Source organism: Panthera onca, chromosome E1 (assembly GCF_046562875.1).
Source record: "Panthera onca isolate mPanOnc1 chromosome E1, mPanOnc1 haplotype 2, whole genome shotgun sequence".
NCBI classification, from domain to species: domain Eukaryota; kingdom Metazoa; phylum Chordata; class Mammalia; order Carnivora; family Felidae; genus Panthera; species Panthera onca.
The window spans coordinates 5,320,901-5,337,260 of NC_138352.1; the positions used below are offsets into that span (position 1 = coordinate 5,320,901).

The 16,360-nt window shown below is 40.6% G+C and overlaps 1 long non-coding RNA gene across 1 annotated transcript; it reads right to left on the minus strand.

Annotated features, from left to right (window-relative positions):
* Window positions 1-1,843: 1,843 nt before the first annotated feature.
* LOC144614249 (uncharacterized) lies at window positions 1,844-10,968 on the minus strand. Its single transcript, XR_013551873.2, has 3 exons — window positions 10,189-10,968; window positions 3,159-3,257; window positions 1,844-1,998 (listed from the first exon to the last, which is right to left on the minus strand). It is a non-coding gene; the product is annotated as an uncharacterized LOC144614249 (long non-coding RNA).
* Between the last annotated feature and the right edge of the window lie 5,392 nt (window positions 10,969-16,360).

The following is a 16,360-nucleotide window of genomic DNA, read 5'->3' on the forward strand; positions in this document are numbered from 1 at the left end:
CATTTCTAGAGACAAGAATCACTTAACATTTCGGCAAACCTCCAGAGTTGCAAAAACAGTTCCAAGACAGCAAGGAGCCTGGACCCTACATCCAAAGCTACATTAGGGAAACAAGACCAACTACCCATTAAAAAAATCAAGCATGATGAAATCTTAAGAATGTTCTGGTTTCAATATACCAAATTTATACCTTGAGCTGCTTTATAGGGAAGGCTAAAAATTTATTTTTATCTAGTTTGTAAAACACTATGCCATTTAACAGTATGGTAATCACAGAAATATTATATCCCAACTCCTCTATCAGGAGAATACTGTGAGTAGCCTAGAGGACTTTGTGTGGGACCAGAGGCAAGGGTAAAGTGTCTTTCAAGAGGAAGATCTCACACTCACTCACGCACACACACACACACACACACACACACACACACACACGATGTACATCACAGTTCCAAGACATACTGGCTGTGTGATTTGGGGGAAATAAATTAACATCCCTCAGCTTCAGTTCCTTCATCTGTTAAATGGAAATAATAATTAGTAACTATTTCATAGGGCTGGTATAAGAATTAAATGACGTGAGGGGCGCCTGGGTGGCTCAGTTGGTTAAGCGTCCAACTTCAGGTCGGGTCATGATCTCGCCGTTTGTGGGTTTGAGCCCCGCGTCAGGCTCTGTGCGGACAGCTCAGAGCCTGGAGCCTGTTTCAGATTCTGTGTCTCCCTCTCTCTGCCCCTCCCCCACTCACGCTCTGTCTCTGTCTCTCAAAAAAATAAATAAACATTAAAAAAAATTTTTTTTAAAAGAATTAAATGGCATGACAAATGACATGCTTAAATACAGCCTGCCACAGAGTAATCACATAATGTGGTTATCATTTTTGTTTAGACCAAGATTTAATACCATCTAATATGTCTGAAATTTGTCTAAGATATCATTTGGGGCAGTCTTGATAAAGCTGTGAGTTGCTATTTTATGGCATGCTAGTATGTTCCAAAAGCAGGCTCCCTTTTCTGCTGAGAATTAAGTGATACACTTAATTCTCTAGATCTTGGCTGACGTGTAATTCTCTAGATCTTGGCTGACATGTCATAATGTGGAATTGATGTAACTCCCCTGGGCCAACTCATCCATCAGAGGTCATGACATCCATTCACATGTCAACAGAAAGAGGGGGAAACACCACCTGATTTTCTATAGGAATCAAGATGTTCTTTGAATTAGACACACCCTTTTCTTAAAGTCTCCATTGAAGCTACGAGAATATTATTTTCCAATTGTATTAGATCCTAATACAAGGAGACATCATTTTTTTTCCGTAAGATTATTAAAAATCTGGCATTTTCCATACTACGATGTAGAAATTAAATTTGAACCTAATTTCATTTCAAGTAAGTTATACACACTTAATTGCATCTTTTCTGTTCAGTTTAAAGAGCATTAGGCATTCAAGAAATTGGAATTGCTATACCGAACTTCTAAATGGAACAAAACAAGAATCACTTAAATTACTTTTTTTTTAGAACCAGAAGAGGCTTTTTTTTTTCTGAAATAGAACATTTTTCTATACGAAGAACTGGCCTTTTTATTCCATACCCTACCTACTCATCACTCTGCTCAAATTATCTTTCCAATTCCTCAACTCAGTGGTTTGTTGGTTTTGCTTTGTTTTGTTTTGTTTTGTTTTTTCTATTTACGGTATATAAAAACCAACATAGATGCTACAAAAATAACATTAAGATGCAAACTCAAAGCCCATAAGGAAACCTTTCTGTGTCGAGGGCATTTCTGGCTGGGGTTTCCATAAAACAAAAGTCTCTTAAGCTTGACTTTGGAAACACCCTTTATTTGACATTGGATTGCCCTCCCTTGCCCACTTGGTCAGTACAGGTGACTTTCATTTTCTCATGTCTTTGTTCGATTATCAACTCTGCAGGCCCCTCTTCTATGGAAATCCATTCAACTTCGAGACGACCCAGTAGGACAGAATTGCCCTTGAAAGGCTAAAATGGGGAAAACAGCTTGAGAATGTTATGAGGCAAGACAAACTGACGTGAAAGATATTTTCATCTCCACTCACTGGGTGCCAACTCAGGACAAAGTTAGGAGAACAGTGCGCTCGCTATGTGCTGTAAAGTAATACTGAATGGAACAGGTGACTTAAGAATGGAGTAAGAATGGAAAAGTGAGTCAGGGTCAGACATAAAGGCATAGCATTGTGAATTTATCCTCAGGATAATTGTCAGTGGTGATCATTGGCAGATTTCTGTGACTATTTAATATGTGCTGTAAATATTTGCATTCTGTGGACAGCACAGTATAATGGTTCTGAAAAGTAGATGGGAAAGTGGAATTTAGGCCCTAATTCCATTCTACCTCTTAAGCTGCTGATTTCTGTTGCCAGCTGAAGGAGAAAAAACTATTGTACGTGAAACATAACAGTTTAGGGTTCCATCCTGGGGAAAAGAGAGTGTTTTGTTAGTAAGCTCTTTATTTCAAAGCATGATAAAAAGTAACTGAAAGAGAGTATATTTTCTGTTTCTATAGCAATCTTTCTGTATTATTCCTTTCTTACAAAAATGGCATTGCTTTGCAAAATAGGCTTTAAAATGAAGAGAGCCTATATGATAAGTCTTTGTCAATTCTATTAATTCACGGCCTTGAAACCGTCTTGGGTTCTTAGTTCTTAGCTTTTCCTTTCCATACATACAAAAAGGGGGGTGATCAAATGATGGAAATTTTTAAATTTTTTCTTATGCGTGTTTGTTTGCTTTGTTTTGGGATTCCTGAGTGGACATTTTTATCTCTGTGAAATATTACTAACCCTGAGAACTTCAAAATATCCATGAGGCAATGCCATGGAAGCTAAATCTATTTGGATGAAATGAAACTTGAAAAGAATGAGCTTTAAAATTTTTTTAAAGAATATCTATCTATCTATCTATCTATCTATCTATCTACCTTAAGAGTATAAAGTTTTTATAAAAAATTTGAATGTATTGCTGAGAGGGTGCCAGGTAATAAGGGGTATATTGGTAACACCTTTCTGGAAAGTAATTTATCAATATGTATCAATAACTTACAAAATGTTTGTATTAGCTCAGGCTGCCATAACAAAGTACCATTGACTGGGTTATGTAAACAAAGGAAGTTTATTTCTTACAGTTCCGGAGGCTGGCAGTCCGAGGGCAAAGGCATCAGCATGGTTGGTTCTGGGGGGAGCTCTCTTCTGGCTTGTAGAGGGATGTCATGTCTCTGTGTGCTCACATGGTAGAGGGGGACAGAGAGAGAGAGCAGGAGACAGAAATTTCTCTCACTTCATTTTCTTATAAAGCCACAGTCCTATGGGATTAGACCCCACTCTTTTTTTAAATGTTTATTTATTTATTTTGGGAGAGACAGAGCATGAATGGGGGAGGTGCAGAGAGACAGGGAGAGAGAAGGGGAGAGAGAGAGAGGGAGAGAGAATCCCAAACAGGCTCCACACCACCAGCGTGGAGCCCAAAGCAGGACTCGAACTCAAGAGCCCGTGAGATCATGACATGAGCCGAAACCACCAGTCAGATGCTTTACCAACTGAACCATAGAGGCGCCCCTAGACCCCTTTCTTATGGCCTAATTTAACTTTAATTACCTTGTAAAGGCCTCATCTCCAGATACTGTGACACTGGGGTTAAGAGCTTCAATTTACGAATTTTAGGTCCATAGCAATGTTCAGACAGACCCTTTGATCCAGTCATTCAACTTCAAGAAAACCATCCTTTGTGTGGTATTGAGGTGCGGGTGTGGAGTGGGGAGAGGTAACCGGAAAATAGCCCTAAATGAACACTTAAAAATATTCATCGTATTAGTTACCATTTGAGACTAGGAAAACACACACAAGCAAGATGGGCAGAAGATCATCACCTGAATAAAACCATGAAGTAAGTTACAAAAGCAGAATTCCATGTGATTTCCAGATTGGCATCCAGATAAGCCAGAACAGTGCTACAAATCCAAGCCAGGCCCAAGAAATCAATGAGCTAAAAAAAAAAGAAAAAAAAAGAAAAAATCCAGCGAGTCACAAACTAAAGGGGAACCAATGCAAAAGAGGTTCCAAGTAGAGAGAAGGAATGTGAAACTGGCATAATTTTCAGAGCCTGGGTTAAGTAGTCGCCGAAACGTGTTGCTGTTGTTGTTTTTTTACATTGTGTTGTTAAATGTAAAACGTTAAATGTGTTCAGGCTCAATCAAGCCTGAACATGCCATGGTGAGAACTTCTTCTGGCTTTTGCACTTTAAAATTTTTTTTAATGTTTTTATTTAATTTTTAGAAGGAGACGGACAGAACATGAGTGGGGGGAGGGGCAGAGAGGGAGGGGAAACACAGAATCCAAAACAGGCTCCAGGCTCTGAGCTGCCAGCACAGAGCCCGACTCGGGGCTCAAACTGACAAACCCTGAGATCATGACCTGAGCCAAAGTCGGATGCTTAACCGACTGAGCCACCCAGGTGCCCCGCTAGCTTTTGCGCTTTTAAAAACAATTATAAGCAATGCTATTTCAGAAACAAATGAAGTAATGCTTATGCACAGAATAACAATTACATTCTGAAAAAAAAAATTGTTTCTCTTAATGTTCTCTTTGGCGATTTCATCTGTTTGAATGGCCTTAACTATCAGCTCAATAATGACAACTCTCGAGGTGCCTGGGTGGCTCAAGCGGTTGAGCATCTGACTTCTGTTCAGGTCATGATCTCACGGTTCGTCAGTTCAAGCCCCCCATAGGGCTCGCGGCTGTCAGTAGAGAGCCTGCTGTGGCTCCTCTATCCCCCTCTCTCTTCCGCTGCTCACACACTCTCTCTCAAAAATGAATAAACATTAAAAAAAAAAAAAAAAGACAACTCACAAATCTGTTACCTGTAAGACCCAGCCCAAATACGGTCATCCCTGCACCCATTTCTGTGGTCTCAGTTACCTGTGATCAACCATGGTCCAGAAGCAGCAAATCCTCACTTTGGCATACTGTTGGGTCAATAGGAGCCTAACTATGTCACGATACCCATGTGACTGACCCCATTTCATGTCATCACAACGTTGGCATTTTATCATCTTAAATCATCACAAGAGTGAGTACAGTATAAAAAGACATTTTGAGAGACCACATCCACATAACTTTTATTACGGTGTACTGCTATAATTGTTCTATTTTGTTATTAGTTATTATTGTTAATCTCTGAACTGTGTCTAACTTATAAGTTAAATGTTATCATCGGTGTGTATGTATAGGAAACAATATAGTATATCTAGGGTTCGGTCCTATCCACCATTTCAGGCATCCGCTGGGGGTCTCGGAACACGTCCTCCTTGGATAAAGGGGGACTGTTGTAAATGCCCTGACACGTCTTCCAAACACTAGTCGTGCATGGCCAGATGCTTGGTGGCCATCTCCCTCTGACTGTTTTGACATCGCAAACTCATCCCGTCCCAAGCAGAAATCGTCGCCTTCTGGGAAAAGTGCCTACCACGTTGTGAACCTTATCTCTCCTGGTGGCATTCCCATCATCAGGGAACCCCAAAGCTACCTTTGTTTCTTGTGTCTTATCCATCATCCGTCTCCAGCTCACATTTCCCAGCCAGCCTTGAACTGATATTAAACTGAGTTACTTCATGGATAACTGTTACACACTTTTGTTTTTAATTTTTTCATTCCACGGAGAGGTTATAGTTTGGGATCATACTAATCTATATATTCTTCTTCTTTTTTTTCTTCTGCCACTTTAAAAACATGTAAGAGATGTATGTGGGTCTTAGCCTCTTCAGGCTGCTGTAACAAAAATACCATAGGCTGGGGAGGGGGGGCGGTTAAACAACAAACATTTCTGACAAGTTTTGAGTCTGGAAAGTCTGAGATCAAGACACTAGCAGGTTCAGTGTCTGCTGAGAGCCTGCGTCCTGGTTCATAGAGGGCCATCTTCTCTGTTTCTCACGTGTCAGACAGGGTGATAAAACTCCCTGCCATCTCTTTTAAAAAGGCACTAAGCCCATTCGTGAGGGCTCCGCCTTCAAGATCTAATCACCTCCCAAGGACCCCACCTTCTAGAATTACCACTTTGGCGGTCAGGATTTCGATATATGAATTGAAGGGGACACAGCTATCGAGTCCATAACAACGTAGTTGGATCGTTATGTGCATTCGTGGATAGTCTGGTAAAAAAAGGCTTGCGTACGACACAGTTCTCAGTTGTCCCCTCCCTGCTTTTCTTTGTGAAATAGAAGGCAGACGCTCTTATTAAAAGTCACAGGGGCAGCTGGGTGGCTCCACAGTTAAGCATCTGACTTTGGCTCAGGTCATGATCTCACGGTTCGTGGGTTCGAGCCCCACGTCGGACTCTGTGCTGACAGCTCAGAGCCTGGAGCCTGCTTCGGATTCTGTGTCTGCCTCTCTCTCTGCCCTTCCCCAGCTCGTGCTCTGTCTCTGTCTCTCAAAAATAAATAAACACTAAAAAAAAAAAAAACTAAGAAAATCAAAGTTACAGCCAGGGGGTGGAGACTACACCAGGAGTAATAGTGACAGACATATACAACTGTGCTTTCATTTTTCAAGAAGAGTAGTTTTGTTCTAAAGCAACAAACTTCAGGTTTTTTGGTCTCTGGGCCACACTACACTTTTAGGACCTCCTGCGTGTCCCAAAGAACTTTGTCTACGTGAGCTATAATTATCACTACCTAATTATTAGAAATTGAAAAATGGTATAGGTATTTTATCAGTTTGAAGACAGCAATGATGAACACATTGTGTATTAACATTAATATCATCCTGGTGTTATTACTATATTAGGATAATTTTTACATCACAGAGACCCTGGGAGAACTACCGTTTGAAAATTTTAGTTTGTTCCAGAACACGAAAGAGCATAATGAAGCACAAAACTTTGAAATTGAATTTATTTGCTTTGATTTATAAAATTATTTTTTAATGTTTATTTATTTCAACTTTTTTTTTAATGTTTATTTATTTTTGAGAGAGAGAGAGAGAGAGAGAGCCAAGAAGGGGCAGAGAGAGGAGACATAGAATCTGAAGCAGGCTCCAGGCTCTGAGCTGTCAGCACAGAGCCTGAGATGCAGGGCTCGAACCCATGAACCATGAAGTCATGACCTGCGCCCAAGTCTGGCGCTTAACCGACTGAGCCACCCAGGCGCCCTGCTTTGACTTATAATACCAGAGTCTCAATAAAAGCTATGAAATGTTAAAATTTATAACAAAATTTCCTCAATTCTGATGGTCTTGCTCCCTGGGCTTACTGAATAGTGGCTTTACCCATAATATTAAAATTCATTGTTTCCCTTATGTGTAATCTGCCTACAGAGCGAAGAGTTTGTGTCATACCAGAATAATTTTCTTTGCTTTACATTGAATTTATCATATCCATGATTATTCAAGAAAAAGAAAAACAAAGGTTCTCACTTTTTAACGAACTAAGAGGATCTTTGCAACAATGCTATTTTCTGTGCTTATTAAATATATATATATATATATATATTTTTTTTTTTTTTTTTTTTTTTTTTAATAAACAACAGAAATTTATTTCTTACAGTTCTGGAGACTTGGATATGAAGTCCAAGATCAAGGTGCTGGCAGATTCTGCTTGGTGAGGATGTGATTACTGGTTCATAGATGGCCATCTTTTTTTTCTGTGCTTATTTTTAAATGTTATATTGTCACTTCGGTTAAATAGTGTCACAGGCACCCATTATCCTATCTTAGTCAAGTACCCACATTTCTTCTAACGACATTTCTAATTGCCTTCCTACAACTGTATATGACATACCAAAACACTTTTTAAAAAAATTCTTTTACTGAAGCCGTCTTTGAGATTTCCTAGAGGGCTCTTGGAAAGCACAAAGTTTTGTTCTTTTACTTTATAAAAAGAGAGATGTTAGAAATAATTAGGTTAAGCTTGTTTGATGTGTTACAATAGAAAGAGCTGCATAGGAATATTTGTCAAGTGAGAAAGTACACAGAGTCTGGCCTAGGTTAAATATGTATAAGTAAAATGCTACCAATATAAACATTTCAGAAATCAAATGCTATAGAAGAAATCCCCGGATGTTTGTTAATGCCCTTGTGGACCATAATGTTTGACATTCAGGGTGAACACAGACAATCAAAACTCTTATACAATAGTTATCTAATGTTCTCTGATTTAAAAAAAAATCAAAGGCTCGCGGGTGGCTCAGTTGGTTAAGTGTTCAACTCTTGATTTCAGCTCAGGTCACAATCTCACGGTTCATGGGACCAAGCCCAGTATCGGGCTCTACACTGACAGCACAGAGCCTGCTTCGGATTCTGTCCCTCTCCCTCTCTTTCTGCCCCTCCCCTGCTCTCATGCACACTTTCTCTCTCTCCCTCTCTTTCTCTCTCTCCTCTCAAGATAAAATAAAACATTAAAAAAGTTCAATAGCTTCCATTCTAATATTACTGGTTACAGTAATAAATTAGTATGGTGATGGCCCGGCCCAACGTGGCTTAGAGGTGGTAACAAAGTCAGTTTCTGGAAAAATGTTGGAGGTGGAGCCTATAGATTTGTTCATGGAACTGGATATACGTTAGCGAGAAAAAGAGACGAGTCAAAGCCATCTTCAATGTTGTTGGCTTAATCAAGTGGTGGAACTAAGACGTTTTTAATGAGATGAAGAAGACCATATAGGATCTCCTGGTTTGGGAGAGACTACAAAGAATTTAATATTGGACCTGTTGAATACTAAATGATTAGTAATAAATAAAATACCATTGATACAAATAAATCAAAATGTATAATATAAATCATATAATAAACATACTTAGATATATAATCATGCATCTTACAAAATAAAACTAGCTTAAATACATAAATTTATGAATAATATAAAACTGCATAATAATAATATAAATTATAATAAGCTGTTAATATCATCACTCGCATTACTACTATTTATTATTCAATATTCACATTGCAGGTGTTAAGTAAGAGTCCGGAATCCAGGACCCAGATCCACACATGATACAAATTCAGAACTTACCAAAGTCTGATAGCCGTGACCGGAAGAGATCACCAAGGGAGAGTGTAAATAGAAAAGAGTAAAGGTCCATCCATGCTTTCACATGGATGTCCCAGAAGTGGGATGGCTGAATCATAGTGTAGTTCTATTTTTACTTTTCTGAGGAACCTTCATACTGTTTTCCATAGTGGCTTCGCCAACTTCTGTTCCCACCAACAGTGAGCAAGGGTTCCTTTGCTCCACATCCTTTGCTGTTATCTCTGGTCTGTTCACTAATAAAGCTGGAAACCCCCCCCCCCTTTTTTTAAAGATCCCCAAAGATCCCCAAACCTCAATGCCATGATCTGGAAAGCCTGATGTTTCACAAAGATGGATGTCCAGCTTGTGAATTCACAAGGACAGCCTCAGGAATATTCACAACATGATTCAGGTCACCTGGGCATGACTGATAACTTCTGTCACACAGCTTTTCCCAACTCCCTTACTATGTCTCAGTATTGATGGATTCCAACACTGTCTAGGATTGTGGGGTTTATTTGTTTGCATTGTGCATTTAATTTACAAATACTTATACTGGATGCCTGTGAGCTCTAGACTCTGTCCTGAACATGTTACACCTATTAACATATTTAATCTTTGTAACAATTCCAGGAGGCAGTGAGCATTATTATCCCCATTTTACAAAAGAGAAAACTAAGAAACAGGGCAGGTCAGTGGCTCGTCCAAGTTCACACAGCAATTTAAAGGCAAATGTCGATCTGCCAGGAGGCACCTCTTTTTCAATTACTGCAACAGTGATGTAGGAAAGCTTTGGGGCCTCAGAAGGTTGTACGATCCGTACGAACCATACATGTAAAAGCTTCTGTGTTTACTGAATCCCTAACGGAGGACTTAAAAGTAATTTTTCTCTTCTTAGGGTTAAATCCCAGTTTCAACTTGGTATTCTATATTCTCAAATCCCAGTTTCTAGTTTTAATGATAGTGTAGGGGCCAAGGGCAGGTTGCCCCATGATGGGCCACTTGGCCATACTTTGAAACTAAAAGTAATCGAAACCCAGCAGGTGCAGGAGAAGCTCTCTGCCTCCCCCTCAACTGCCGAAATCTGCATTGGAAAGGAGAGCCTGTGCCAGGAAGAGAGCTGTTAACAGAGACTCCCCTTTACCTAGGAAACTTACCAGCAAAATAGGGCAACGCTGGTTTTCAGACATCTCCTTTCTCCCTCCTGCTAATGGCCTTCCTCTCCTTTGTATCCTCAGGCCCTACTCTTCTCCTGAGCTCATAGAAGCTTCACGTTGCCTCATTGTCTTTGGAATTTCCAGCCTGTGCGGATTCCCCGCAGGCAGGCCTATTACATTGGATTCTCTCTGTTAGTCTGTCTCACGTCAGTCTGATTCTACGTCCAGCTCAAAGGACCACAGAGCAGAGGAAATTCTTCTTCCCAGGCAGTAGTTTTTCTACAGACCCCAAAATTTCAATGTAACCTTCAAATCGTAGTATCTAAAATTCAATAAGGTACTGGAAGGAAGGTCAATCAAAACTACAAGTACATGGGGCACCCGGGTGGTTCAGTCGGTTAAGCATCCAACTCTTGATTTTGGCTCAGGTCATAATCTCACGGTTTGTGGGTTTGAGCCCTGTGCTGGGCCAAGCATTGACAGGATGGAGCCTGCTTGGTTGGGATTCTCTGTCTCTCTGCCCCTCCCCTGCTCCCTCGCTCTCTCTCTTTCTCTCAAAATAAATAAATAAACGTAAAAAAAGAAAATCTACAAATACAGTGAAAACCTTTCCCAGTGGTCCTTCCTATGTTTTTTATGTTTTCAAAAGCAAGGTGTGCCTCAAAAAGCCTATGTCCGAATTTCTATCCCAAAGGGAGATTGTAACATTCCTCCTTGTTCACCAGCTGTGGCCCAGCCTTGAGATCATTTAAGCGTTAATCTCTCTCCAGCGCTAATGTTGACCGAGGAGTTGCCACTGTGAACAAAGAAGAAATGCTTTGTCAAAGTCAAAGTGAATTGAAATAGAGCAAGAAACGTAGATTGGACAAGTCTGAAGAACAGAGCCATGTGGACTGTCTGTCCAAGGAAACTTTGCTTATTTCCCAAAACAGGAAGTTATAGTCTCTGTTTACTTTTTGTTATATTGGCAGTGCTAATCTGAATAAGCAGATCAGTGCGTTTCCAGGACTTTCCCACTTGCTAAAGTATGTCTAGTGAAGTTGTGCCAATACCTATATTTGCATGTCAGGAGCCTAAGTAGCTAAGAAAAACTCTAGTAAATTGATTTGTTTTTATATACATGAATCAAATCTGAACAGGACTTGATTTTCTATTTAAATATTGTAGTGCTCAGGTTAGCAATCTGTTGGACTAAACGTCAGGCACATCCTTAATTTACTAAATTAGTGTTCAAGTCTGTAATTGAAGTAATTTCTTTGATAATGTATCCTTAAGGCAAGGGAATACTTTGACTTAATTAAAAAGAGAATGTCAGTTGATGAGTATGTCTTTCCAGAGTATATCTCCTTGCAGATATATTGAATCAAAGAAATAATCAGCTCAGTGAAACCTTACGGTTAGAGAACATATTTGCAATTTTTAAATGAATATACCATTTGTGTAATTAGGCAATGTGGGTCCATCACATTTGCTCTGATGGGAGAAAATAGGTTTCTGATACTAACATGGACTCTGATCTTATCCTACCATCTCAGGAATTCTCCTAGTTGATGTTTGCTTCAGTTTATTTCTATCATAGAAGGGTAATTCATTAAGTGTAATATATTTAAACGCACTTTTAACATACAAGGTTTTTAATTTTTGTTTTGGTTTATTTTAGTAATACGCTACGAGCGAGTCTTGGTTTCTGTGTTCTTCTCCTGGCCTGCCAAGAACCAGCTTTATGACTTTGGCAAATCATTTAACTACAGATGCTTTCGGGTATAAAATGTGAAGTTTGATTTTCAATGTTAGATCCAGATCTATTATTCAGTGATTATTTGCTTTATTTAAAGATGATTTTTTGCTTTCCCCAAATTGAAGCTGATCTTTTATTCCTAGTGTTGAGTTTTAAAATCTCAAAGGATTGGAACAATACTGTCGGGAAAACCCTGGAGCTATGAAAGACTGTGAAACGGACAAAGAGTACCCAGTGTCCCGTTCAGAACACTCTTCTGGGTTAGCTTTGGGTTTTTGTTTTTGTTTTTTTAATTAAAAAAATTTTTTAAAATGTTTATTTATATGTGAGAGACAGACAGAATGTGAGCAGGTGGGAGGAGGGGGGCTGCAGAGAGAAACAGAGACAGAATCTGAAGCAGGCTCCAGGCTCTGAGCTGTTGGCACAGAGCCGGAGGCAGGGCTCGAAATCCCAAGCCCTGAGATCATGACCTGAAGTCGGACGCTTACCAGACTGAGCCACCCAGCAGCGCTGCTATTTTGTAACTTTGTAAGATGTAAAACACTGATAGTAATTCAAAGGATTCTTGTCTAAAGATGTGCGGATTGCATCCACTGAAATGCAATCCACCATTGTCTTTGGATATGAACACGTTTTACATCTATTTGTAAATTCGTTTCAGCATTCCTCATTGCTACGTGTGTGCAATTCTTTTGAATTCTCCTTTGAATCAGTTATAACGCTGTATTGGTTTCCTCATTAACTAAGAAGTTAAATAACGTATTGGATGTGTATTAGGGTCATGATTTTAATCTTTACTTATCGTTTTTACTTTAGATTTTAGCCTTTATTTATCTTTCTTATTTTAACCTTAAAAAATGTACCCTTTAATTTACCTACATAATTAAATCACTGTGAGGATCAAGTCAGACGATGTATGTTAAGTACTTGGCACGGTGCCTGAGATCTAACGATGATGATGATTCCTGTTTACTCTACTGACCAAGCGAGCTTTGGTTCCAGTGAACAAGTGTCCTCCTCAAAGCTAGCTGGTAAGAATTCAAGATAACAAAGCCTTTAGCTGAGATGGTTTGAAGATTATTAAAGCTATAGCTACTTGAGCAAAGGACTTAATGTATCAAGAAACTACATCTATTTTGGTTATAGATGTTCAAATAAATCTCACTTGAAATCATGTTTTGCTTCGCGTTAAGGACTGACAAAACCTGTGAAGGGACTAGCAGAGATTAAGTTACTACCAGAAGAGCGTATGGATACAGGGACTCAAGAAAAGCACCTGAGAAAACATGCAGACTTTGAAGGGAACCAACTGTGTGTCAATGCTCACTCTTCTGCCCTTAATCGAAGTCACCCACTTGCCAAAGATTCATTCAGAATATGGCTTTTGTCACCAAGGGGGAAGATACAAGAAGGAATAGCAAATGAAAGAATCAAAAGAAGGGAGTCAAAATAAACTTCCTACTGCCCTATTTTAGCTCATTTTACCATCAAAATGAAGGTTGCGATGCTGAGAAGTGAAGGATATTTTATTTAGGTATGTGTTTCTCTGTTACCCCATGGAACAAAGAAATCTGAAGTGGGCTACAGTTAAAGGTATAATATGAACAATAAGAAGGCATCCTGATTAGAAGCTTCTTATACACTGGAACAGGATTTCTGGGAACAAGAATGGCTTTCATCACGAAATGTAAAGGAGATTGTTGAGAAGATTAAGCGAGAGGGGGTTGAAGGGGCAGGAGAAACATCCCCAAAGAGTTTCTCTCCCTCAATACCATGATGAGCAAAATATACTACCAACACCGTGACAGAACAAATACATAAATTCAACCAACATTTATTAAATACTGCCTAAGTGTGACAAGAAAGAGAGAGAGAGAGAGAGCGTGAGCAGGGGATGGGCAGAGAGAGAGTGAGACACAGAATCTGCAGCAGGCTCCAGGAGCTGTCAGCACAGAGCCCAACGTGGGGCTCCAACTCATGGACCGTGAGATCATGACCTGAGCCGAAGTCGGACACACAACCGACTGAGCCACCCAGGTGCCCCTTAATGTTTATTTTTTTAGAGAGAGAGAGAGAGCGTGCGCAAGTAGGGAAGGGTCAGAGAGAGAGATGGAGACACAGAATCCGAAGCAGGCTCCAGGCTCTGAGCTGTCAGCACAGAGCCTGACTCAAGGCTCAAACTCATGAACCATGAGAACACAACCTAAGCCAAAGTTGGACGCTCAACCGATTAAGCGTGCCCCTGTGACAAGTACGTTTCTAGCCAGAGAAATCTCTACCTTGGCATAGCTTACCTTGGCAAGGAGCAGGGAACACAGAGGTAGAGACAATCAGTAGGAAAAGTAAAGAAATAAATGATATGGTACGTTAGAGTCATAGGTGCTATGGAGAAAAATGTGAATAGTAAAGGGAAGGACCAAGGGCTGTAGTTTTCTAGGCTGGCCAAAGAAGGTCACTTTGAGAGGCTATTTGAACAAAGACTTAGATGGAGCAAGCCCTGCATATATGGAGGCGGGGGGGGGGGGGGAGGGATGGGAGGAGGAAAGAATGTTCCAGGTAGAAGTTCCTGAGGCAGGCAAACACCTGGAATAACAAAGAGGCCAGCAGGTCTCAGCAGAATGAGCAAGGAGGAGAGAGTTGGATGAGGTCAGGGAGCCAACAGGAGTGATGATGGAGGCATATCTCTATGGGCCCAGGGAACCAGTGTAAGGTCTCAGGCTTTCTTCTCAGAGATGGGGAGCTACTGGAAAATTTTACATAATGGAGTGGTATGACCTGCCTTAAAATTTTTTTTAATGTTTATTTATTTATTGAGTGAGAGTGAGAGTGTGAGTCGGGGAGGGCAGAGGGAGGGGGAGAGAGAGAAAGAGAGAGAGAGAGAGAGAGAGAGAGAGAGAGAGAGAGAGAATCCCAAGCAGACTCTGTGCTGTCAGTGCAGAGTCTGATGTGGGGCTTGAATTCATGAACTGTGAGATCATGCCCTGAGCCAAAATCAAGAGTTGGACACTTGACCGACTGAGCCACCCAGGCGCTCCTGACCTGACTTAAGTTTTAAAAGAATCACCAGAGGCAAAAATCAGCAACTGCAATCAGATGATGAGAGGATCGACAAGAAATAAAAGAATCCATAGAGAAAAACTGAGAAGTACTTGGCTCTCAACCGGCTCCCATGTCTCCCCTCCCATCCCCCACAGCCAAAAAGACCACATCGAAAAATTGGAGACAACCAATTATTCACTTTTTTCTCTTTGGACTCTGAAGATTAGGAACATGGTTTCTTTTGGGGTCTGCACCCAACTCCAATGCGTGAAGGGGACCCCATACCACCAAGCCAGGCTTGGGGACTCGCTGGGTGCCCTACAACTCAAGTCAATTCTGATACTCTCTACCTGGAGATGGCATCAGATTCCACAGGTAAGGGCTCAGGCCCATGAGACAGACCAATTATAAGCCCAGAATGTTACCTGTGCTTCTGACCAACTGGCTCTAAATCAGAGGTTCCCCCCGACCTCCTCCTGGGGTTCAAGTAATTTGCTAGAGCGACTCACAGAACTCAGGAAACCTATTTATACACTAGATGACCAGTTTACAAAGGATATTACGAAGGACGTTAAAGGATACACATCAATAGCCTGATGAAGAGACACATAGGGTGAGGTCCCAAACAAAGGAGTTTCTGTCCTCCTGGAGTTTGGGCCCCGACATGTTGGTACATGGAAGTGTTCTGGTTCCCCAACCTGGAAGCTCCCTGAACCCCCTCCTCCTGGGGGTTTTTAGTGGAGGCTTCATTACATAGGCATGATTGAGTAACTCACTAGTCATTGGTGATTGATTTCTCCAGGACCTCTCTCCTCCCCAAAACTTTCAGTTCCACCCTCTATTCTTGGTGGGTTCCCTTGGCAACCAGCTGTCAATTCTTAGGTGCTTTCCAAAAATCACCACGTTAACGTAAACCCAATATTGGTGGAAAGGGGCTGGTTATGAATAAGGAAACATCCATGGCACCTTGATGGCTTTGAAGCATTTGCAGCAGCTGAGGTCAAGAGACCAAATATTAAAACAAAGGATGCTCCCTTTGCTTTTACTGCTCAGGAAATTCTAAGGGTTTTGTGAGCTGTGAGACAAGAAATGTGGACGAAGACCAAATGTATATGAGAAACATATTTTGGTCATCTGACAAAATACATATATATCCCATAAATCACAGTATCTCACATTTGTCGGGGGAGAGGGAGATAAAGAAATGAACAATGAGCCTCACTTTCTCTGATGGTCTACACTCAGAATTGAGGGAAATGAGAATTGAGGTTGAACACGCAGGTGCAATGCACTGTGGAAAGAGAATCAAGAAGTCACCACATTACATCAAGTGAGACAGAGGCACTTAAGTCTTAGCAAAAGCAGTAGCTTGGTAACTGCAAATATCCTATAGAG